The sequence below is a fragment of the Calonectris borealis genome, chromosome 3 (genome assembly GCF_964195595.1).
Source record: "Calonectris borealis chromosome 3, bCalBor7.hap1.2, whole genome shotgun sequence".
Classification (NCBI taxonomy): Eukaryota; Metazoa; Chordata; class Aves; order Procellariiformes; family Procellariidae; genus Calonectris; species Calonectris borealis.
This window is the reverse complement of record NC_134314.1, coordinates 125,384,717-125,408,340: the sequence shown is the minus strand read 5'-3', so window position 1 is coordinate 125,408,340 and position 23,624 is coordinate 125,384,717. Positions and strand designations below refer to the sequence as shown.

General features: G+C 41.4%; 1 long non-coding RNA gene across 1 annotated transcript; it reads left to right on the top strand.

Moving 5' to 3' along the window:
* Nucleotides 1–1,738: 1,738 nt before the first annotated feature.
* On the top strand, nt 1,739–17,926 carry LOC142081157 (uncharacterized). The gene is made up of 3 exons (XR_012673262.1): nt 1,739–1,810; nt 3,498–3,640; nt 14,888–17,926. It is a non-coding gene; the product is annotated as an uncharacterized LOC142081157 (long non-coding RNA).
* Nucleotides 17,927–23,624: the final 5,698 nt, after the last annotated feature.

Below are 23,624 nucleotides of genomic sequence, written 5' to 3'. Positions count from 1 at the left end.
TTAATAACTTTGGATCAAAAGTTTATTCTCCATACCAGAAAGGTTTTTGTTTTTTTTTTTTTTTGTTACAAACTGCATTGTCTTATTTGGGGAATATGTTCACAATTGAGAAAGAATTGCCTTTATTAACAAATCAAAAGCTTATGCTGTCAAAACTGAAATCGTTCTACCTTTTTATGTGCAAATTAAAGCTTCTGTCAAACCTTCAGCCATGGTGCATTTAATTTGTGGAAATATAAAAATATCTGGCTTAATATTAAAATATTCTACATGAGGAAGGAAATATTTTTCACTGATGCATTGCATTCAAGAGTCTCACAAAATCAGATTTGAAAGAAATAAAGTGGTGTTTTTAACAGCATTTATTTTTCCCTACTTTCGCCAAAGTTCAGTGCAGTACTTAAAAGTGTGTTTAAGTTATACAGGTGTTTGAATATCATGTTGGATCATGGCCCTTGGAAGTGAACCAAGCTAAATGTAAGTGTATCCAGGGCATGGGAGCTACATCCCGTGTGTTTTTCCTTGTGAAAGGGTCACGAGATTTTTTTTTTTTTTAATTAGTGGCAAAGGTACTGAGAAACTTTTGACTCTAGATTTAGTAAAGTTAGGGTAAAATATAAAAGGCAACTATTGGTTTCACAGTGATAACTTGTGTTTTGCAAGGTCTTTGTAGAGAGGATAAATTTCTGATTATCTAAAGTCGGGCACCAGTTCTATATTTAGGCTTCCAAAATAAAGAGCCGTCTGTTTACCCAGCAGCGCCCGGGAGCTCAGCGTTTCTGGAAACCCGGTAATGCGGACCTTGATTCAGCAGCGTCCTTCAGCACGTGCTTATTTCAAGCATGTGAATGAGGCCATTGATGAACCCTGACGTTTTGAACTGGGTGTTTTGTTAGATGCTTAAATATACATAAATCCTATTTTAAACAGCCAAATTTAGAAAGTATTTGGAGAGAAAACTGCCCTGAACTTGGCTCTCTCTGTGGCATTTGGTCAAGCCACGAGGCCGATAGTCACGACCTGCAGTAGTACAGCGAGTTAACATATACTAAAAGTGAACTCCTTTCAGCTGAAAGCAGACTGGGTTTGGTCTTAAGACAGTCCACACTCACCCTAAGCGTATGTCTGCCGGTTCCTTGCCCCTTTTTAATGGGGATAACAGCAAGTTGTCCTTCTCCTGTTTGCCTGTTTTTGTTGTGAGAACAATGAAAAACCCTGGTCTCCAACTGCAGCGTTGCAAACCGCCTGCAGAACCTCCTTTTTCATTGCGGTCGGTGTCTTTAGCTGTGTTTTTGGCTTATTTGTTTTTTTCTCTGCAGACTACTTCATGTTTAATTCCCAGCTCTCCTTCTGTGACCATGGCTCTTTGAGAGGAGGGGTCCTGTCAAGGCAGGCTGTGTTTGCCCGTCGTTTTTTTCCAATCAGATATTCTAATATCTAGTCCTGTCTTTGGGGAGGTCTTAATGGTGCTGAGTCCATTTTACCTCATTATTTCCAAGGCCTGAACCAGAGACATTTGCCCTTCTGCAGTGCTGAGAAGAGAATAAGTGGCTGTATCTTGAGGAGCGGACTCATTCCCTGAAGTGGCCGTTCCCGGCTCTCAGGTTGGTGCATGCAATTATCCTCCCGAAAAGGCCGTCTGGGCAGTGCATTAGTATGCGTGTGTCTAGGCTGGGATGTGCCCATGAAATCACAGCACAGGTGTTGCGTTTCCAGCCACCTGGCCGGCTCCGCCGCAGCGACGCTCAAGCAGAAGAGTCCTTCCAGCCGTACCGGTACTGTCTTGACCACCACTTCTCCTGTGCAGAGGGTACAAAAAATATTTTATTAATTTTGTCACCTGCCAGAAGTTCCTTTTGGGTGGTAAATTATTGTCTCCAGGGATCCAGAGCTCCCGCTCCTCTACTGCATTTATGCCGCTGTTGTTAGCAATGCATAATTCTAGCATCCTAGTTTTTAAATCATTTCGTTTTTCTGGGCCATCTCTGTAAAGGGAGTTTCTACAGGCTGAATGTGGAATTATTAAATTTGAAGGTGTTTATTACTGGTATTAGGCCATTAGCCATAATTAATGGCAAGACAGCTATTGAGTCTGTGGGTTGTCCTAGGTTCTGCCCACATTCTCTTTCCATATCCACTCCCCAGCATGAATTATATGATCTTCATATTCTGCCTCTCACCATTAGAAACCAACAAAGTGGTTCGGGTTGGGATCTCCTATTTCAGGCCATAAACATATGATCCAGCCACCCCATAAAGTACATTCCTCCAGCTTACTGCTTTCCATGAATTCTCAAGTATACCTATAGCACGCAGTGGAGGTTGGGTCTGGTCCCTCCAGCTAGCGAAAATCCTTCCCAGCAAAGCTGTAAGGCACAATGTGAATTACTCAAGTGCTGAAGCTTCACCCAGACCGGTAAGTTGTGCCTCCGTGCTGCAGTCACGACTTCCTTGGTTTCCGCCAGGAGCCTGTAAAACGGTGGAGACTGTGCTGTCCCCACGACCTGCTTCCGTGCAAGGATTCAGGGAAAAAGGTCTCCAGACTCCACGGTTTGCTGCCAGAAGGGCTGGTGGCAGGCAAAGGCACGGAGGCGAGTACACTGGTAAGCCGGATGCCTCCCTACTGACTTTTCCCCAGACAGGAGTGATTTAGCCTTGTGCACTTGATACTTTAATTGGCCTGTGTGCAAGCTGGACATCTCTCTCTTTATTATTGTTATTATTATGCAATCAGACACTACTTAATTAAAGAATGTGCTGGGGATGCACTATTTATACAGAAGCTATGTACACTGAAATCCATTTTCTCCATGGTGATTGCAGATAATGTGGTAAGCTCTGCTTTGATTCATTAGTATAGCAAAAGAGATATTCAGAATTATTTGGTATAATTCACAGCACTTCAGAATGCATATATTTTCATAATACTCTAAATCTACTGCTTGTGCTAGTAACTCAAGCATGTGATGACTGGTTTACCATAGCACTGTCATCTTAAAATTGCGGTACTGCCATTTTTTTCATTGTAACTGGCCAACCTGGAAGCTCATTCAGCACAGTACTTGTAGTGAGTGACCATTGTGCAGCTGTTTGCAAGACTGCTTCTGAGCTCACCGAGATCGCCGACACCTCCAGACCCCAGCAGCAGACCCCAACACCACGGATGCCTGAGTGAAAGGCATGGGGAACCCTCCAGAACGAAGGGACTTTCTTCTCTGCCCCCAAGCTGAGAACGTGTTTTCCAAAGTGACACTCAGAAAAAAAATCTTTAAGTAATTTTGTTTCTTGGGTTGAAAAAAAGAACCGCTGTGTTAATTTTAATTAGTTCATTTTATTTAGGAGAAGATTATTTTTTAATATTTCTTTGGATAAAATTTTGTGCCACTTCCACTCTGTTTTTTTTTCTGGCAAGGTGAATAAGCAAACACTTAGGATTAGCAATGAATCACCAGTATCTCCCCTCCCATTTCACATTCATTCCTTTCTTGCCTTATCAGGACCATCCTGCTGGCTGCACTGACCTGGGCATGACTTCGTCTAATCCAGTGCTGGATGAGCCTCGAGAGACTTGCCGCTTACGTTCACGCAAACAGCCAGCGCCATCCTGTAAAAATCTCTGGTTTTAAACACTGCTTTTAAGGTAGAGTCTCAAAAACTCTTTCTAGCCAACAGTAACCTTTGGCAACAGGAAATCCTTATCATTTAAAAGTGTGGGTTAAATTTTTTTAAAAAAATCCAGACTGCAATTTCTGACAGCTATTTAAAATTTTTTTCACCCAACCTTCATGTGCATACAGATCTCACCACCACCCCCCTTTCAGCAAAGTTTGTCCAATGCACCTTTGGAGGCAGTATTTTAAAATCCTGTCCATCATGTGGGCTTTTTTTTTTTCCTTCCCCCCGCCCCTCCCCATGCTCTGAGCACTCCTTCTCTCTGACTTTACCGGGCACTGTAGCGTATTTGCACACCTCTGGAAATCAGCTGCATAATTTAAATGTCTAACTTCAGTTGCTTGGTGACCAGAGTTTTCCTTTTAGTATCACAGATTAAAACGTTCAAATTGTTACCTGAAAATCTTAGCCTTGCTGGGTCTCTTTGGCCTGTACCTGGCAAATGGAAATGTGATCAGATGGCCTTTTCCCTCAGTTTTCAGCTGCTTTGGCCTCTAAACCTGAGGTTGCACATGTAACTGATTTACCCAATTCAATTCCCTCTAATCAGTTACATGTTTTTAAAATAATTGTCTGAAAAATTTTCACAGTAATTATCAGAGAGAATCATTTAATAATGAAAGGCTGTTTTCATTGCTGAGATTACCCTATGTATGTATTTGCTTCTCTGTCTAAACATCTGAAATGTTTGGGAAAAAATTTAAACGTGGCCAATGACTGCATTTAATGCACAAGATTTTGCACTTCTGGGCTCTATATTTATAGCTCTGTCATGTTCCTTTCTTGTACTGACCTGAAGAAGAGGATTTTTTTTCTTATCTGATGAAAAGGTTGTCTGTCATGGTGTGGTTATTGCAGCACAAAATATTGCCTAAAACTTGACCCTGAACAAATTTTGTACAAGGACAGTTTACCCCAGAATTCCAAAGGAGCTGAAAACCTCCTCACGCTAGCCAAAGAGGAAGCTTGTTTGGGTATATAAAACTGGGGTGATTCTAAAAATCCGTCATAGAGCCTCAGTTTTAAATGAACTCAGCCTCTGATCTCGGCTGAACCCATTTTTCTCCTAGTGTTACTCCACTGAACTCAATCATGTTAACATGGATTTTCATTGACGTGCAATTCAGAAATTTAAAAAAAAATACATGTATTAATCATTGTGTGGCTTGAAAAAAATTAAAGGTACTTTCAGCCTTATCAAATGATGCTGTTCTAAAACCCTGTCCATAACCTTGGCGTTCAAGGGAGGGGCTTGTACCGATTCCAGTGGTCATCGCACTAGGTCCCTACCCAGCAGAGGGTTGTCCACGTCTATCCCATTATGTGATGCTAATTCTTCCCGTCCCGCTCTTGCCGGCTGCAGAGCTGACCCACCTCCCCTGCATTCAACAGTAATGCAGAAAACTTGGGACAGACGTTCAGCTTCAGCAGTTTGAGGAGAGGAGGGGAACAGCGTGACACCGTCAGAGCTCTTAAATAGTATCAGTTCTTTTATTTAAGAAGCCAGTGAGTACAAGAAGTAAATAAACATTTACAGTGCTCTTTTCACCAGTGGTGAATAGATCACAGCACATAGATCTGCACCCCCTCTAGTTGTCTTTCCAAAAGTTTGACTGCCTTACTCTTTTCTATCTATCTAGTCTGGACTCTTACTGCCCTTAATATAATTATATTTGTGTTCAATGACTGTTGCCAACCAAAACCAGGAATAATTTATAATGAATTAGTACCTTCACAAATTTCACATCCCTTTCCGTTCACGTTGTCCATGAACAGATTGTGATTTCCGCCCCGCCCCCCCCCGCCCCGCCCGACATAATTATTCCCAAAACCATTTGTGGAGGGAGGATAATTTTTTCCTCCCTATGTAGCTAGTGCAAAGGTAAAACGTACTATTTGTGCTGTAGACAAAAGGCGTCCTGCGCACATATGCTGGGTACATCGCACTATTTCTTTTCCCTGATTGAATGAATATGACAAACGAAAGTTTCTTCATTTAAGAAAAATTACCTGCTAGGTATCTGTGTTATTCATTCAGAATTTTTTTCTGCAAATATTTTTAAGTATTCAGGTTCACTCACCATATCAAGCATTGTACTTATTATATCTCTGTCTATTAAAATAGCTATTAGAATAGCTGGAGAAAGTGAATGCAACCCCAAGCCCCCTTAAATACACGGTAATATTTCATATGGAACCTGCAGAATTATTATTTTTTTAAACACAGAATTTTCAATTAAGGGCTTAATTATAAAATATTTACTCATTCTGCTGAGTACTTAGTCAGCCAATGCTCTTGGGTCCTTTAGGAGTAGTTACCTGAGTAAATGTTCACCACTGCAAACAGGAACCTTCGCGCTGGTACCTACTTAAAAGCTGTAATAAAAACCTGAACCTAAATAAATCCTGTCCAGATCCCTTTAAAGCTGAGTGTTTGAGGCAGCTATACACAACTGGCCAAAAGAGATGACTGGCAAACCAGCCCCAGTGGTTTATTTTTCAGTGAGACACAAAGCCAAAAGGGGTCTGTTTTCTCATGCTAATGAAGCCCAAGGTGACAGAAATTTGGCAGAGCATCATCCCATACAGTTACAGGCCAGGATGTAGGAAGGCAGGAGCATTACATTTAAGTATCATTGAAAACGAACCTACAGCCTAGCCTGGGCCTAAAACTTCATCTAAAATTAATCCAGAGCCAAATGCCCTCTTCATAGCCCAGCTCTTTGTGACAAAGAGTTTTTTCAGAAAGCTATAAATACTTTGCTAATTTAAAAATCCAGTGTCCAGACCCTGCATCGTGTGCTTGCTTTCCAGAAATACTTTGGAGATGCTAAAAGACTCCAAAACATTCACAGTGAGCTTCCAAGCTGAACCAGCAGTACAGGGTAGCATTCACATAGAGTACATGGATTTTAGAGCATGTGTGCTGTACATCATTAGTATAGTCTTCAAACTTTATCAATGCTATAGTACAATGCTTCAGTTAAAAAGAAAAAGAAAAAAGAAATAAAACCAGAGCAAACTATAAAGCAAACTATAAACGAAAGGCTTGCTTTGGCTTATTTACCCAGTTAGCTTTGCATTAACTTTCCCACAACAGGATTTACATAAAATTTTTCATGCCAAGCACAAGTGTTCTCTGAATCCGGAAGCTATTATGTTAGTTGATTCAAAAGAAAGAAGAGGTGCCGCAAAATAATGTCAAGTCTATCTTCATACCAGGACATCAAGAAGAAAAAGAAAAAGTCAATTTTAGTATTACCATATCAGCAAAAAGTAACCATTTTTTCACGCAGTCTTTTTAAAGTTCAGCTCTTGTGTTCCAACCTCAAACCCTAACGTGTAAACGCAACAATCAGCTCTCCCACATCTGAGTGTGTGTAGTTGCTCTGAATCACAGTTTGGGGATGCTCTGACCACTCGGCTGTTGCAGGCGTGATGCCTCTGTTGGGTTGGCTTTGTCCCAGGCAATGCCGCGCTGCTTTATGGGGCATATGGATTCATGGTAAGGTGTCGCACAAAGGCCTCCTCCAGAGTAAAACCAAACAGCAAACACAAACCTCTGCCTCTGCCAGACCAAATGATATACCTTCAGCTGAAGAACGGCTGTTCTTCACCACTTCCTTCTGAACAAGTATTCAGCTCTGCCTTTTAACAGAAAATGTTTGAAACACAACATTTTCAAGTGAGGGGAGAGAGAAATTGAAGTTCCTATGAAATTAATAAATAAACAAACACTGGGTGTGGTATTCAGTTACCTCCCTTTAATTTTTTTCCCCCAGAAAGCAGTTTCCAGATGGATTTTCCCCAAGATGTTAATATTGTGCTGGTTTTAACGCTGATTGAAGCAAGGTAGCAAGTGGTTATTACAGGCCTGACATGCCTGTTCTGCCAAGAAACAGCATGAGCTTTCAACTCAGAAAACAAGGTGAACTTTGTTGTTTAATCAATCTGCTTTTGCCTGCCTTGGCCAGGTATGCACGTTCATGCTCACAACAGGGATGACTGTTAATTTATGATCAGCTTATTTGTATTTTTCTTAGTCAAGGCCTGGTTTAGTGAGGGTGGAAACAACATTCAACCCAAAGAATTTTTTTTTTTCCTGGTAAAAAAGTTCTTTTGAAGAACTAGTCTGCTGGCACTGTCCCCACCAAGCCTTCCCTTTTTCCCCTTGAGTGCCTTGTGAAGGCGGCCAAACAGCTCATGGCTCACTGCAGTCGCTGCCTCACTAAGCCGTTAACTGGGAGCTCATTGCCTATGGACTCCCTACCTGAGGATCTCCTGCTGAAATAGTAGGGTTTGGGGACATTTTGAGTGATTCTCAGGGTAGTAAAGTTGGTCATATGACTCTTGCCTCAGTGTCCTGGCTTAAAACCCGAGAGGGAAATCATTCTTTTACCTAGAGTCTTCACTGTGTCATTTGCCTTTGTTTTCCAGCAGCATGACTAGGTATAAAACGGCAGGGCAGCTCAGGGCTGTTTCCTTCTACCAACCTGTAGCTATGCAGTGTGCTTTAAATTAGTCTGTCCCTACAAAAGCAAAAAAATAAATCAGTGATAGCTTACCCTTTAACAGATGGTTTGCTCTTTTGAGAGCCTCTCCTGGATATACGAAGTAGGCAGTTCGTCTATTCATAGAGCTGATGTTCCTGATCATGAAACAGAGCCAGACAGAGGCAATCACCCCATTTTCTGCTTCTCAAGAGTACATTTGCAAACGAGAAGCAGTCTTCAAATGTTCCTCTTCAGCATGAATTCCTGTTCCATCTTCTGCATTACAGAATCAGACCTAGACCATCAGATCAGAGACAGGAATACAGGTCAATATAATGTGATGCAGAACCAGCATTGAAAATGGGATTTAAATGGTGGTAATAGGGTATATGTTAATTAATTCAGTTGGATTTTGCCTGGGAAATAATATGTAAATTAAAGCACTACTCAGAAAGGTGTGCACAGTGCTTAAAAATAAACCTCTAATGCTCTGGGTCCAAACATTTCTGTATTCTATTTCAAATGCTTAATTAGTCTCATTTTCACTCAGTATTCTTTCTTTAAAACCAAGGCCTGTTCAGTGAAAATGATGCTGTTAGGATGTGCGTGGTTGTCTTTGTGTGCATGTGTAGGCCCATGATTGTTTCTACCACTAAAGCAGGCAATATAGCTATTGTTTTCAAAACAGAGTTACTATTTTGGCAAAGCATTCATATTTAGGGATATGAAAACTGCTCAGCAGCCTTAAGGAAAAAATTTCCATAGGTTTTTGTTTCCACATTTTCCAGGTTTACAGTCCTCAGTTACAGGCCCGTGTTGAAAAATGTCTTCCAGCATCAGAACTTCTGAAAAGAAAACCCTAGAAATTGGAAGAAAGCTCACTCTCTCAGAGCAGATGCTTAGGACTATCTGCTAATATGGGAATAAACGCAAACACTCACATTAACTAATACCAAGGTGTACCTACACTGCTGAATTGCTTTCTGTTTTCACATTCTTGCCATTTAAGCAACATGGCAGCATCAGTTATCCTCACAAATTGAAGCCTGAGAAAACACTTCTGAAGGGCCAAAAGAAGCAAATAAAATGTATTTGTTATTATGACTGACCTTAGGCATATGGTATGTGAAGCTGCGGGATGCGTACACTGAATCTCTGATGATAAGCATGGTGATAACTGGTAAGACTGTGCTGAAATACTATGAAACAATTCAGGTAGTCAGCAAACAGGGCTAATTGCTAGTTTGGGGGATATTATGGGTAATTTACTGCCCACTGAGGGCTTCTACCTAAAAATAAGCTTTTTTTTTTTCCTTTGGACAGGACTTGCATGTTAATGTACAATTCCTGATGCAATTATATGTGAAGAGGACATTCAGATGCACTTCCATAAATGCCCTTCTGCTTCTCAATTACATTAACTGTCTTCATAGATCCTTTGACAGAAACCATATTCTTCACTTTTTTCCAAAACAGCAAATAAGCATTCAGCTACACTTTGCTGTTTTCCAAGATGTCTTGATCAAAAGTCTGAGAGTAATACAATAAACACAAGAAAAGAAACTACTGGTGGTTTCCAATACAAACTAACGGGAAAGTGTCAAGTGAGCAGATACTGACAATTCAGCCCTGAAACCAAATGTTCCTGTGCAAAACTCCACCTTTGAGAAGGAAGAATAAATATCCACAGAATGTTTTGGCTATAATTACTTCATTTAAGGAAGGGGGGGGGGGGGGGGGGGGGGAGAAAGTGCTGAATTTGGTTTGCTGAAGTTGAGACATTAATATTTTTGGCATGTAAAGAAGATGTAAACCAAATGTTTAAATGAAATGTCATCCCCTGGGTTCACATTTGCCCATTGAACTACAGTACAAACCCTCCACAGACCTTCATACAATACACATTTTTCAGTTCATTGAAGAAGGCCCCTGCTGCTTCTCAAGGAAAACTAACTTGCAGAAGCAAAATAAATACTGGCGTCGCAGCGTAACAGCGGAGCCTCGCAAGCACAGATGTGTAGCGTTGTCGGCTTTTAAATCAGATAAGGAGTATTCAGACATAATCACTCCAGTGTCTGGGACACGTTGCATGCTGCGGAGCTGCCCAAGTATGGCCTGACAGACACATGCAGTGTGTGTGCAGGCTAAATGGCAACAAGCTGACAGTATTTCATAACAGTCCTGTTATGTCTAGATAGGCACATGTTTGTGTAATTTAGCTGTGACTTTGAAATAGCTTTAAGAAATTGGGACACAAATGGAGCTTTGTGATTAGTTGTCAATGATGTCGTACCTGCTGGATGACGATACTGGCCAAAGGGGCATCCTTGGGGTGCTGCGACCGTGCTGCACGGCAATAGGTATCTCCACAAAGCCTCCGTCTGTCCCTTCATCTGCCAATCCGATGAGCGGGGCTGCTATTAAAAAAAAAAAAAAAAAAATCATATATGTATATATATGGCCGTGTGTTTAGTCGTGGGCCCTGGGCCTAGCTGAAGTATGGCATGCAAGGGGTTATTAAAGTCTGCTGTTAGATAAGATACCTCTAAAAAAGCGAAGTGAGTGCATTTAACCCTACAGACTATGGCTCACGGGTTCTGTGGTAGTCCTATTAAGACTTACAAAGTATCTCAGCAAGGGAAAATTTAACTTACATACAATACATGATTTTAAGTAAAGAAATATTGATGGGGCAGGGGAACAAGTAGTTTTTTTAGCTCTAATTTATGGCTGAGCAGCTTCATTTTAGTTACTTCATGAGAATATTTTAAACCAAGCCTGCATAATATTAAAATAAGTTAAAATGTATGTAAAATTTATGAGAGCATGTCAGGTGCAATGCTTGATAAAGTAAGTTTAATGCTTCAGAATTTTTTTCTTCAGGCAGGGAAAGCTGAATCCTGCAATTCTAGGTTACAGTATAATTTTAGAAACTCTTTTCCATTATACCATTCTTTTATTAATGAGATCCAACCCAATTTAACGAAGAGAGGTAAATTCCTAAAGAGTTTGTGGAAAGTCTTACCAGGTTGGAAGCCGGGAGTGTGTGATAAAAAAAGGATATTTTCCTACTGTTCATATGATATATCCAATTTTATAAAAACACAGAGGAAATCAATTTACAACAAACTTTGTAAGTGTGCCTCTTCAGTGTGGTTTTTCTTCTGGAAATGCTGCTTCACTCTGTGAACAAACAAAAGCTTTGGCAGTTGACAAGGGCTGTACATCACTTTTTGAAAACTCTTCATTTACCGGGGGCGTGTCCTGTTGTTTCATTGTGTGACACTCCCAATTATCGTGACAGAGCTAAAGGAAAATTCAGAGCAGCTTCTTTCCATTTTTCTGCCTGGTCACGGGAACATCGCTGAACTGGTACAAAGGAGTGGCAGGAGCAGCAGCAGCAAACAGGGGGACTATCTGCATACTCCTCTAGTGTATTAAAAATTCAGCTCCTCGGCAATATTAAATCTGAATTTACTTCCATCAAACAGAAACTTAGCATATCTCATTCTTCCATTATAAAATATTGACATCAGAAATAGCGAATCCTGAAATGAAGATTATAGATGAAAACTATGTGCTTGGTAATTATCATTTTTTCTTTGTTATTATTCCTTTCCTCTGAGGATTGCACAGGCTGTTGCAAACAGTAATGAAGTTAGCATGCAATGCCAATGTAAAGTATGCTGCAAAGTTATTATTTCCCTCATTATAGATGAGGGAAGCGAGACAGCGGGAGGAGGGCGATTTCCCCAGCCAAACTCGTACACCAGTGGGACAGCCCTCCGTCTCACGTCTTAATCATCATCCCTAGTGATGAGACCCTCGGTGCCATCTTGTTTCTGTCTTCTTTTGTTCTGCTATTTCCCTAGGTTTTTTAGGTCTTTACTGGGGCTCAGAGCTATTAATATCAATGACAATTTTTGTCACAAACTAAACAGCCAGTTTGCAAATACTTTCACTCCTGACAAATCCACTGCCCTTCTTGTAATGTTCTCGAATAACCACAGCACTAAAAAAATGCAGTTACAGGCATGGAAATGTCCATTGAATGGTCATTTCAATAGCCGTCCGTTCCTCCAGCCCCTTCTTGAGGCTCGACCCTGAAAGTAGGAAAAGATCAATGGGTTGGGCAACCTGCACTAGAATAACCCTTTGGGTTCCTGCGTGTGGAGATAGCACATAGCTCGGGATGGCTGCCCAACAGAAAAGCCATCTCATCACACCCCTGAAATTCAAACTTGGCCAATTAAGTTGTTCCTAGCTGGTGTCTCTCTTCGGTAATTACTCGGAGAGGTATCACGCAGCAGGACGGCTTCGTTTGCAGGTGCTTCCTGAACATTACCCCTGCATATTCTTGAACCCTGCCTCGTCGCCTATGGATGTTTTTGAGGAGTGTAATATATACAGCGTGTGACACCTGATACCGTATCTGTCTCATATGCTTCTTGCAAAAATCAATCTAAATCAATAAATTGTCCACCCTCCTCATACAGTATTTGCAGAGGTTCAAAGACAGGACCAATTACTCTTAAGGTTGAATTGTCAGGTGTCAGATGAGAATATAGAAGTTGAAGCATTATATTTAGGAACAGATTTATTTAGAGGACCTGAAGAATTTGCTTTGCTATCAACAGGTCTATAAACAGAGCTTTTACAGTATGTTCTGGTAGAAACTGATACCCTGCAAAATGATAGGGGTTGCGTTGGATGGTTTTTTTTCTTTTCTTTTTGCACAATTCAAATCATATAGCTGCCTGGTAAAGTAGGTAAACAAACACCCAAGCTCACTGAAGTCATGGCAGTAAAGCTCCTGACCTTGAAGGGCTTTTGGTCCCGACCTGTCTTGCCAAGCACGTTGCCTTTTTGTTACTTAATTTTCTAGGTACAGATGTAAATTCCCCATGCTTCATTTATGTATAACATGCATATCTTTATCATGCATTCGGTCTCTTAGGTTCGGTTCCAAGAATGAGACCCAGGCCAGTCTCACAGGTCTAAAGATGACGTGGACATTTCTGTCCCTGCCAAAACCGCAGCACACAAATACCATGGCTTATTATAATCACACAAGATGTTCCCAAGTTTAACAGTTCTCATCCCAGAATACAAAACCCCTCTCTTAGCACTCCCGACAAATCAATATGCATTATTATTACGTGCTCAGATACTACCATGATAGATATCAGATTTCTGCTCATGCCAAAATTTCAGCTAGCGGTTCCCTTGGGTATTTATGCTTGTGTACTGTATTTAACAACAGCCCATTCAAAATGCTCACAGCTCCTAGGAATGAAATGCACATAATTTAGGAATAGCTGCCTGGCTATTCAGGCATCATGCTGTTTCAAGGCAAAATTAAATCTCTGACTCTCCCCTCTTTTAAAACAAACCTGTAGTTTGCATCATATTTTGGGGAGCTGCATGGAAGTTTCATAAAGAGAAAGTGAGCATGGCTCTTTTTCCTGTTTAATGGTAGTGCCTCCCCATTAATGTTCCAAAATGATACAGTAGTTTAAAAAAATGGTCTCAGCATGCATGCATTGTATCACATTAAGAAATCAGGATTTTCTAGGCACTGCACAGCATTAATTACAATGAGCATGCTGCAAATTTAAATTAAATGATATGCCGTGTTCTGTTGTAAATATCAAAATGGATTGCAAGATACAGCCCTATATTTGCTTCTGATTGGCATTTGTGCACTGAACACGATCAGAAAATCTGCATGATATATCTTTTTTTTTGTTTGTTTTAGGAGCACTTGATGCAAATGCACTTTTTGTTTTCAGGAGTATCTAACAGCACAGTTACAGGTCAGAATTCTGTGCTAAAAAAAATCCCTCAAAAATAATAATAATAACAGAACAAAAAAAGCCCTCTTTGCCTTCATTCCTCCTCCTAACAAAACAGAACAACAATATGTTTCTCTCCCCCCACCCAGTCTTTACAATCTAGGGAATGGAGGGGCGCCAAGAGGAAAATGGGGAGGGTGGGTGGGACTGAAGCAGGTCAGCATGAAGGAAGCGGACCCGACTGACTTCGTCATGTGGGGCAAGTACCCAGGATCCTATGTAAGCAAATGCTGTGCGGGCTTCAAATCATCTCAGCAGAGAAGGGCTGCTTGAGCTTAAGGCGGAAAGGGGTGAGGGGTGAGCTGGGCTTGGGACTCTCTCGTCTCGGTTATGAGGGAAGCATGATCTGGCGAGTTGATGAGAAAAAGACAATGGATGAAACGAACATAAGCAATAAATAGCAGGTCTATTACTGTTTGTATTCTTTTTCTTCGCATAGGTATTTTACATTCCCTTGTGATTTTATGATACCAGATTGAATTGTCAAGATCTCACCAGCCTCTGCCCTTAAACAACTGGATGGGGTGTATTTTAGCTTGTATTTCTACGTGATTAAATACTAAACAAATATTTTAAAACTCTGCACATCAGCAAAAGCATGGCATTTAGTTAATTGTATAGAGAAGGCATTTTAAAAAAAATAATCTGTATTTTCAGGGCTTATTTAAGACCTTCGTGAAATGATTAGCACTGAGTTGAGAAGGACAAGTGAGTGCCAGTGTGAATCGGCACAAAGGCATGAGGCATAAAGGAGGCACAGCATAAAAGTGTGGGCAGGGACACGCAGAGACACCGACACATCTGCAAACCCAGGATCACCATATTCTTTCTAAATTACCTTACTTTTTCTGTGTCTTTTGCTTTTAGGACTTAACTCCAGTTTTCCTGGCACATTATGCAGCAGTCCTCTGTGTACAGAAGTACAACTATGAAACAAACCAACCAACCAAACAAAACCCAAAAACAAATGAGGACAGCCTGATTACCCCAGAACAACGAATGGATATTAAAACCAAGCTCAGGATACCTCAAGTCTTGTAAAATGTCTTTCTCGGATCTTCTGAAGATGAAATTCCTCTGGAGTCTTCCTCAGCCAGTCTGAAATACGCTTCTCTGGGTCAGGTTGTGAAAAGTCTTCTTATGAGATTCTCTAGTAAGGAAGGCCTGTCCAGCTGGGCCTGCTGCGGATCAGTTAAAATAATATTTGTCCCAAACCTTTTCACAAGCTTTTACTGGACCTCTTCAGTGTCTCATTTTGGTATGATGCTGGGTGTTCAGGAAGTGGCTGGTGACAACAATAAAAACTGATATATGGCTGTAAGATGGTTGTTCATTCTTACATCTGACAGCAATGCCTCGCTGCCGCCAAGGTGGCATATTCAGCTTTTAAAGACATGCTTTTCCTTGGCAGCTGCAAGGGTTCACTGAAGGGTGTCTAACTTTCTCTCCTGCATCCAGAAGGAATTAGGTAATGGTCAGCCAGGTGAGATGGACACATGCGACAACGCCCTTCCATAAGCAGCATATGCCTGACAGAAGTAGGTGGGAGAGCAACTGGCCTTCAGCTCTCTCACCATCTTTCGGCACTTGCCGGGGGCGGGGGAGGCAAAAAAAGGCACGCCAAAGATAGTTTATGTGCAGCTCGGGAAGCTCTCAGAAATGAATGTGTCTGTGATTTAATAACACATCTACACAAAATGACACTTCTCCTAATATTCACTGAGAGAAAGAAGGCAGAGCAGTATGGGGCCATAACCAGCACACAATGCATTACTATTGCAGCAACAAACAGCTAAACTACCAGGTGTTTATTTTTCAGTATGCACAATTGTTGGAGGAGAATGAAAATTATTCTTTGACACTCTGACGGAGACGTAGAAAGCCCTGTGCTTCCCCTAGCTCCCATCGTCCTGACAAGAAACAACTCACAAATTCTAATAAATAGAAAATAGAAATAAAGACTTTAACTATATGGCATAGGGTTTTGAATGGCTTTCTGAATCGGAAAGTGCTGCTCGTACGTCTTCGTTATTTCTACACTCTGTAATGTTGGCTCTCCAAAAGTCAGAGACAAAGTGAGATAGATACTACAAGGATCACAGACACTACACCGGGTAACCAAGTATCAATGGTACATCCAGATTTATGGTAGGTGATGGCAGTAAAGTGAAAGCAAAACTGTTTGCACAGTCTGTATCGTTGCCCATTACTGTGTATTTGCCCTTTTTTCTTGCTTAGCTACAGCTGAAAGAATGGAAGATTGTACCTTACATACAGTATTAGGAGACACTTTCTGATCGTAAGGTCAATCAGACTAGTTTACCTGCTTGAGGTATTTATGGCACAATCACTCAGTGTCTTTAAGGGAAGGTTAGATACATTTATGGGAAAGGTATTTTGCAGAAGCCTTCCCGTTTCATAGAGGTCTTGGACAAAATGACCCAGGAGGCCCCTTCCAAGTCTATCAAATGTGGTTCCCTGATTGATGCTGTTTCCCCCCCAAGTCTTTTCAAAACACAAAGCACTGTTATAAAATTTAATATGATACACTATATAACTTTAACACAATGCCTTGTAGGAAATGGTTAGCTGGTAGCACAGGAGCCTCGCGCAAAAGGAAGAAAAGAAGAAAAAAGAAATTGCAGTGCAGTTTCTCTGCCAAAAGATATCGACTATAACATTTACACTGTTTCTTAGTATGGGCCCTCATCTGTGCAGGGGGACACCAAGTCATGGAGGCATATAAGTAACCCAGACTGTAGTATATATTTTTCCAGGAAAAACCCAACAAGGCCTGAGGTAATTTTCTATGCTGTGCAATAAGCATTCCCTCAATGCTGGAAAGCAAATGGACACCCAGCTCTCCTTATAAATAACTGCCTGGTGCTGTAATCGGCTGGGCTTAATGTAGAGCCGCCTGGAGGCAAGAAACAGGAATGTCCAACCCCTCTCTGCATGCCCACAGCAGGCATGTCCCCCACCTATGGTCTCAAACCCGTCCATGGTTACAAATGGCAAGAATGAAAACAACACAGAAATGAGAAGAGGCTCAGGAAAGCCTATTCTGTAATTAATCACCCTCTCTAAGGTGGCTTTGTCCCAGCCTGCTACCATTCATGCAGCCATCGTGCAGCAGATGAAGCAAAACCCTGAAAACTACAAGCCCCCAAAGCTGTACTTCTAAAACCCTTTGCTGAGTGCAGCAAAATCACTGGGTAAGGTGTTTGTCTATTGACTAAAGACTGTGCAACAGAGCTTCGGCCCCATTTTCCCTTATTTGAATACAAGATGCTGCTTAAGAGCAAGTTCTATTTCTTTAAGGAGTGGCCAGCTTGTATCACAGCATTGAGGCTTTCTTGAAGCTGGAGGTCCAGCAAGCTGAGAGTGGTTAGCAAAGAAGCAGTCGGTGGTCCATCATTTGGGAACAAGTGGTGTGTGTGTGATTTGTTTTTCAGAGAGAATGCTGTCCGGGTCTTTTATGTTTTCAGGTCACCAAACCATTTAGTAAATTTACATAATATTTCTCACTACTATACTTTTTTTTTCATTTGAGGAGAGATGGTTTTGTTGAATGTTTCCTAAAATGACTATTTCTTTTTTTCTTTCAAACTGTTATCATATTTAAAAGTTTAAGTGAACTTAATGAAAATTTCAAAACCCAAAAAACCAGATTCTCTGGGCCATTTGGTTGAAATGCTGTGGTTGGCCTCTGTTGCTCTGTAGTTAAGTTTTAATTTTAAGTTCTCACAGGAAAAAAATTAAAAAAATACCCAGAACTTCATTGAATTGGGGTTCAACTCTCAAAAACATTTCACACTAACCTTTTTATTTTCACTCCAGCTGATTCAGTTAAAGGGCAAACTCCTCTTCCAGAAAACAGCCCCCCCACCCGTGTCTTCTTGGGACAGCTCTGGCAGGAAACAGGAGCAGCCATACACACACACACCAAAGGCTTTTGAAGTCTCACAAATGTGAGCTGCTCCCTTTTGCAGGGCAGGCCAGGATTAACTCTTTTATTAACCTTCTAACCTCATCCACGAGAAAGAAAAATAGCCTGGCCCCTTTCTTTTTGGAGACTTGCAACCTCCTTTACCTAAATATTTGGAAGCTCAAACACCCTACAGGTGGGAGGAAAATGAGGACCATTAATGGTGCTTTCCATGAGGAGAAAGCTTCCCTGAAGCCCCTTTTGGACCCTCCCATTATGTTGTACTCAGTGTCAATGGCTATCCCTAAAAGCTTGTGTTTTCACTGGAAAATATTTCCCCATTACCATGAGGCTTGGGTCTCCCTATTTGAATCGTATTTGTGGGAGCAAATAATAACCTTTTGGTACTTTTCAACATGCTGCATCAATGTATTCTCCCGATTCCTACGTCAAAAAAGTGACACTTAGCAAAACGAAAAATTTGACCTGGCTTTAATCCTGACAGTGCTACAACTGCTCACCCTTAGCTCTCACTTCATCCCTGCATCACAGTGGAGCGTAAGACACTCACGTTGGAATAGCTCTTCTCACTGGAGTCAAAATGGTAAAAATTAGCCTCAGTGAGTGACAAGAGCAGAAATTTCAAAGGCAGGAAAATTTACCTTCTGCTCTTTGTCTTACAGGATGGTGCATTTTAGTGGTTGGAAGATTTAGCTTCCAAGCATCCCATATATATAAATCCTAGTGGACAACAGCTCTCCAGCTTCTTTTTTTAGGGCAGTTGAGCTCAGCAGCTGGAATCTGCCAGGGAATGAGGGTCGAGATAAGGATGGAGAAAAACTTTCCTGTAGCCTGCAGGTGTTAGTCAAGGGTCAGGATTAGGAAACAGCCAAAGCAAAACAAAACTCTCTCAGCTACATCTCCTCACTGTGTTTGTTACACGAGGTCATGGCTATTTGACATAAGGACCATGATTTTGGGCCAGCCCTGTCTCTCCTCTGCTGTAGCTTAGACCATTAACTGCTTTGATGATACAGTCCCTCTTGGGGTTTTCCCTTTTGAAAGATTTATATTTGGTTTAAATCTAATACGAATGCTCCACTTTGGCTTTTAGGAGGCCAAGACACTTAAAAATCTCAGGTGGGCAGGACAAGCAAGGAAGGCAACATATCTCTCCTGAGGTCCCCTGTAAAGGCGTACAAATACCACTTTGATGAGAACTTTCCAGCTGCTTTGCTGCGTAAACAGATGCATCGCAGCTCTAATGTGCAGGGATGCCCTTCACACCAACAGGCAGAGAAAAAAAGGCGGTGGGAAGGGCATCTAAATAAAAAAAGCAGGCAACGATGGATCCAGCTGAATTTTTTGCCTTCTTTGATCTTTGGAAATGGGAAAACCCATTCAGGATCACAGATTTCCAAACTGGGCTGTATGCACCGCTAATTGTGCCACAAAGCCGAGATGGTTTGCTATTGTTGCCTCCTCCAAAAAAAGCTGTTACTGTCAGTTCTTTGGGGCTCAGGAATTCCATTTCCCAGTTTTCAGTTAATACTTCAACGATTATACAGAAATAATAGCAATAACGATCATAACAATACCTGGCTTGCCATTATGTTGTACTCAGTCTTTGTGATGCCTCTCTCATGATAAAATCTGTGTATTAAACACTTTAATTGAAACACTTAATAAAACAAAGATATTTTCACTTGTGCAGTTATATTCACATAATGATCACAAAGCACTTTACAGAATCAAATAAAAGTATCCAGCCTGATCCTTGTATAGAAGCAAACACTGTTATTGTGCATCTTAACAGTATATAACAAAGCTGTCATATAGAATTCAGTGTCAAACATACTGTATCTTAGGGTTTAGGCTGGCCAAAAAGCTTGTTTTTTGTCCTTAAGCTTGTTCCAAAAATCTCTAATGCCATCACAAGCGACACAGCAAAAGGGGGCTGGACAGTCTTACCTACTAGACAAGAAGAGCAGGCTGCAGACAGGAGGGCTGGTGAACAGTCGTGTCTTATTATCAAGAGCCCTGGTTCAGAAGGAAAAAAGAAAAAAGGTTATAATTTTCCTGGATTTGAAAAAAAGCCATGGAAGTCTTGATGTGCCATGGTGCTGAGTACCGAGCAGCCTCCATGGGGTCACTAAGAGAGGACAAGGCAAAACCTGGTAATGCAAATGCTAACGTTAAATGATGCCTCCCGAGGTCTGGAAGGGGTCTCAAGCTTTGGGCCTCGTAATAGGTAGTTCTGGAGCGAAGAGACAGGCAAAGAGCTTTGTTCCCTCTTGTATAATTGATAAATTACCATTGTTAGTACTAAACAATACTACTGAGCACAGAATGGAAACACGCTAATGCTTTATCCATCTGAAGCAATTCTGCTCATGTGCTCATACTGTTCTTAAATGTGCTAGATATTTGTTTGACGAAACAATAAGTTTTAGAAAAGAGAAAAATAAGAACTTTAAAGATAATCAAAACCTTGACTACATACTTTACCACAGGCAGCTGTGAATAAGCTTCAGTACTCTTTATTTTTAACATTCCAGATATGTAATTTAATGCAGGTCTAATGACAGTCTCGAACATACTGCTTTAATCGAAATTGTTCAAGCTCTGTTCTGTGACAAGGGCTCACAAGCTACCAGCAGGGTTGTCCATTTTCCCTGCTTCTGTAAGGAAAAGAAAAGGGAGGGGAGGGGGACACTCTTGAACTTATGTTGCTATTGATGTGTAATATACAATAAAAAAACAGTTAAATTTCAATTACCCACAGGTAATTATAATTTTATTGTTTGACTGTACTATGGGGATTTTTGTAATTCCCAAGACTAATAATTTTCTATAATTTTACAGGTTGTCAAATAAACTATTAAAGATTATCTTTGAAAAGGATTCTGCAATTGTAAGGACATATCATACTGTTCCTGTACATTATTAGTAATTAGAGATCCCTGGATAGTGAAATATCTGCACTATATGCTAGCTGCTGGATACCATATTTTCTCACAGCCTCCTGTAATCTTGAACCAAAGCTTTCAAACTTCTCATCCATTGTAGCCTGAGTCACGTCCAAACTTTTATTAATATTCACTGAGCACTCATTAAGCAATTCTGGTGCATTCGATACGTTAAATCTATGCTTCCTGATGGGGAAAAGCAAAGGCTCACAGGTCCGTCCCGGTGTAGTGGAAACAAACACAAAAGGACTAATTCTGAGCTCTGTCCCCTGATGGGGATATGGAGAAGCAGCAACATTTATACCAGCACAAAAGATCTGAATCTGTCCTGAATGCCTTTTGACAATGCGGCTTGCACAACAAGATAAAATTATGCTTCCTGATTTTATCCTAGAAATATGCATAGATGCAAATATGCTAGGGATCAGCATCAGCTGTCAACAAGGAGGGGGAATGGGATGGGCAGAGTATCCGGCCCACAAGAAGCAGAAATTTGGGGGCATTCCCTCATCCTCATCGGCGAGTCCCCCCAGATTCACTGGGGTGTTGATGAGGAACTCCCCCAAGCCACTTTCCCTCCCGCGCTAGCACCCAACATCCACATAGCTAAGGTGAGCAGACAGCAACTTTTTCCAGGATAGCTGTCAAAAGCCAAAAGGCAACTAAACCAGCATTTACCAGGTGATGGCTTCCTTCATCTGTACATGCAATGTTTGGCGAGGTATTTATTCAGAGTCTTACGGGGGTGTAATCCTAAGGAGGACCAGAGGAGGGATGAGCTGAGAAGGAAAGCAGACCCCGAAACGTTGCATATAGCATCCGGGCACGGACTGAGAGGGCAGCGAGTGTAAAACCGCACGAGGGGATTAGCCGTTGTAGAGATTGTTGATATCTTGCCTGTAGAGCCATCAAAGGCACAATTCTTAGCTGGTGGCATTTTTTTTATTGCGGCTGCCCCAGGAGATAGTCATTATTTGTTTTATTGGCCTCTCGGATTGTTATGTGGCGAAGGCTGCGTGCGGAGGGAAACTTCAACACATTAGGATTTCTTTATGGGCTGAAAGCTCTCTGAGGAGAGTGGTTTCAGGACATGAAGATTTTCCTGCAGAAAACTTTATGGGTATGATTTTTTCCCCAATGGATGCCTCCACCCTTACGGCTGGGATTTTGCACACGCCCAGCCTGTTGGGACACCAAGCAAGAGCATCATCTCATGGCTCTGCCCTGCGCTGGACACATCTGCAGGGAGGGTTTTGCCTTCCCCCTGGTGCCAAGAAGCCTCTGTGGCAGCTGTGATGCTCAGCGAGGGATCTGGCGAGGGACTTCCCTCATGCCAGGGAGCGCTGAGGGTGGATTATGTTGGTTTTACAGCGGTGTTGAGCTGGTGGAGCAGTATAAAGATACGGGAGCACAGGGAAGGATTAAGGCCAATGGACTGCAGCTCTCTGCCTCCTCTAAAGACAACTTCGATCCAATCAAATGTATTAAACAAATCTGAGTAGTCAGTACAGATATACACACTGAGCTCTCTTTTCCAAGGTCTGCTTGTCTTGCTGTCCTGTGCTCATCCTGCGCCTATGGGAAGGTGTGGGAAGAAGGATATTTGATAATTTGGAGAGCTCTTCAATAAGTGGCATTTTCTGCTTCTGACTGCCTCTCTACCTACTAACCCGTCTCAACTGAGACCGAACCCCTTACTCCAGATGATTGGCATTTACAATAAATAGACAGATACAAGAAAATGCAAAGCCCACAGACAAGGCTAAGTATGTTTCTGGATAACAGACGATACCATATACAAATACACATCTCTCTCTCCCCTTAATTTTGGTCTGCGTTTCCTGCTTAACACATTCCTTGTCGCAAGTGGAACACATTCTGACAATTGAAAAGTGAAAGCAATTAGAAAAGAATTAACTGATAAAATTAAAGCCCTGCTTTCCTCATGTTCGTCATATGACTACAAATATTGTCACTCCCATTAATATTAATTAATATAATTATCAATGTTTCTAATCCCTACACATTTTGACGGAAAGTTACTCTTAGCTCAAGAATATAATTGTTAAGTCATGGAAATGTTAAGTAGCAGCTAAGCAAGTCCAAAGAATTAATAGCAAACTGTAGTTTATCCAAGGATTAGACTTTTAGCAATACATAATCACCTCTTCATGTGTTCATCCACATAAAATACCTTCCATCCCTCAGTACACTTCTGCCTACTTGTCCTTGCAGTGCACAGTTTTCAAGAATTAAAAAAAAAAAGCGAAGATAGTAAGTAAATATTCTTTGCAGTTGTACGCTTTTCTTCAAGATAAGTCACTGCGATAAGAGTTACGTGCCCTTAGCTCAAAGCAATGTCAAGGTCAATTATCTCACACTGAAAGCCCTAATGCAAGATACTTTTGTGATCAGAATAATATGTGTAACATTGCAAAGCCTTTGTTTTAGTGTTGAGGAAAGCAAATACACCCTCTCCAGACTTCCCAATGCATTGTCTCTCAGTTTTGAATGTCACGGATTATTCCAATAATATAAAAGACTGACTTGCCGTGCTGTTGCCATTTGAGCAGGTTTTCCTGGCGCGGCACGACTGGCACTGCGGAGCGCAGAGGGACGCTGAGCGGAGCCTTCCCTGCCACCCGCCCAGTTCCTCGATGGACAGTTAGCAATTCCTGCCTGGCAATAGCACGTCTGCTTCACAGAA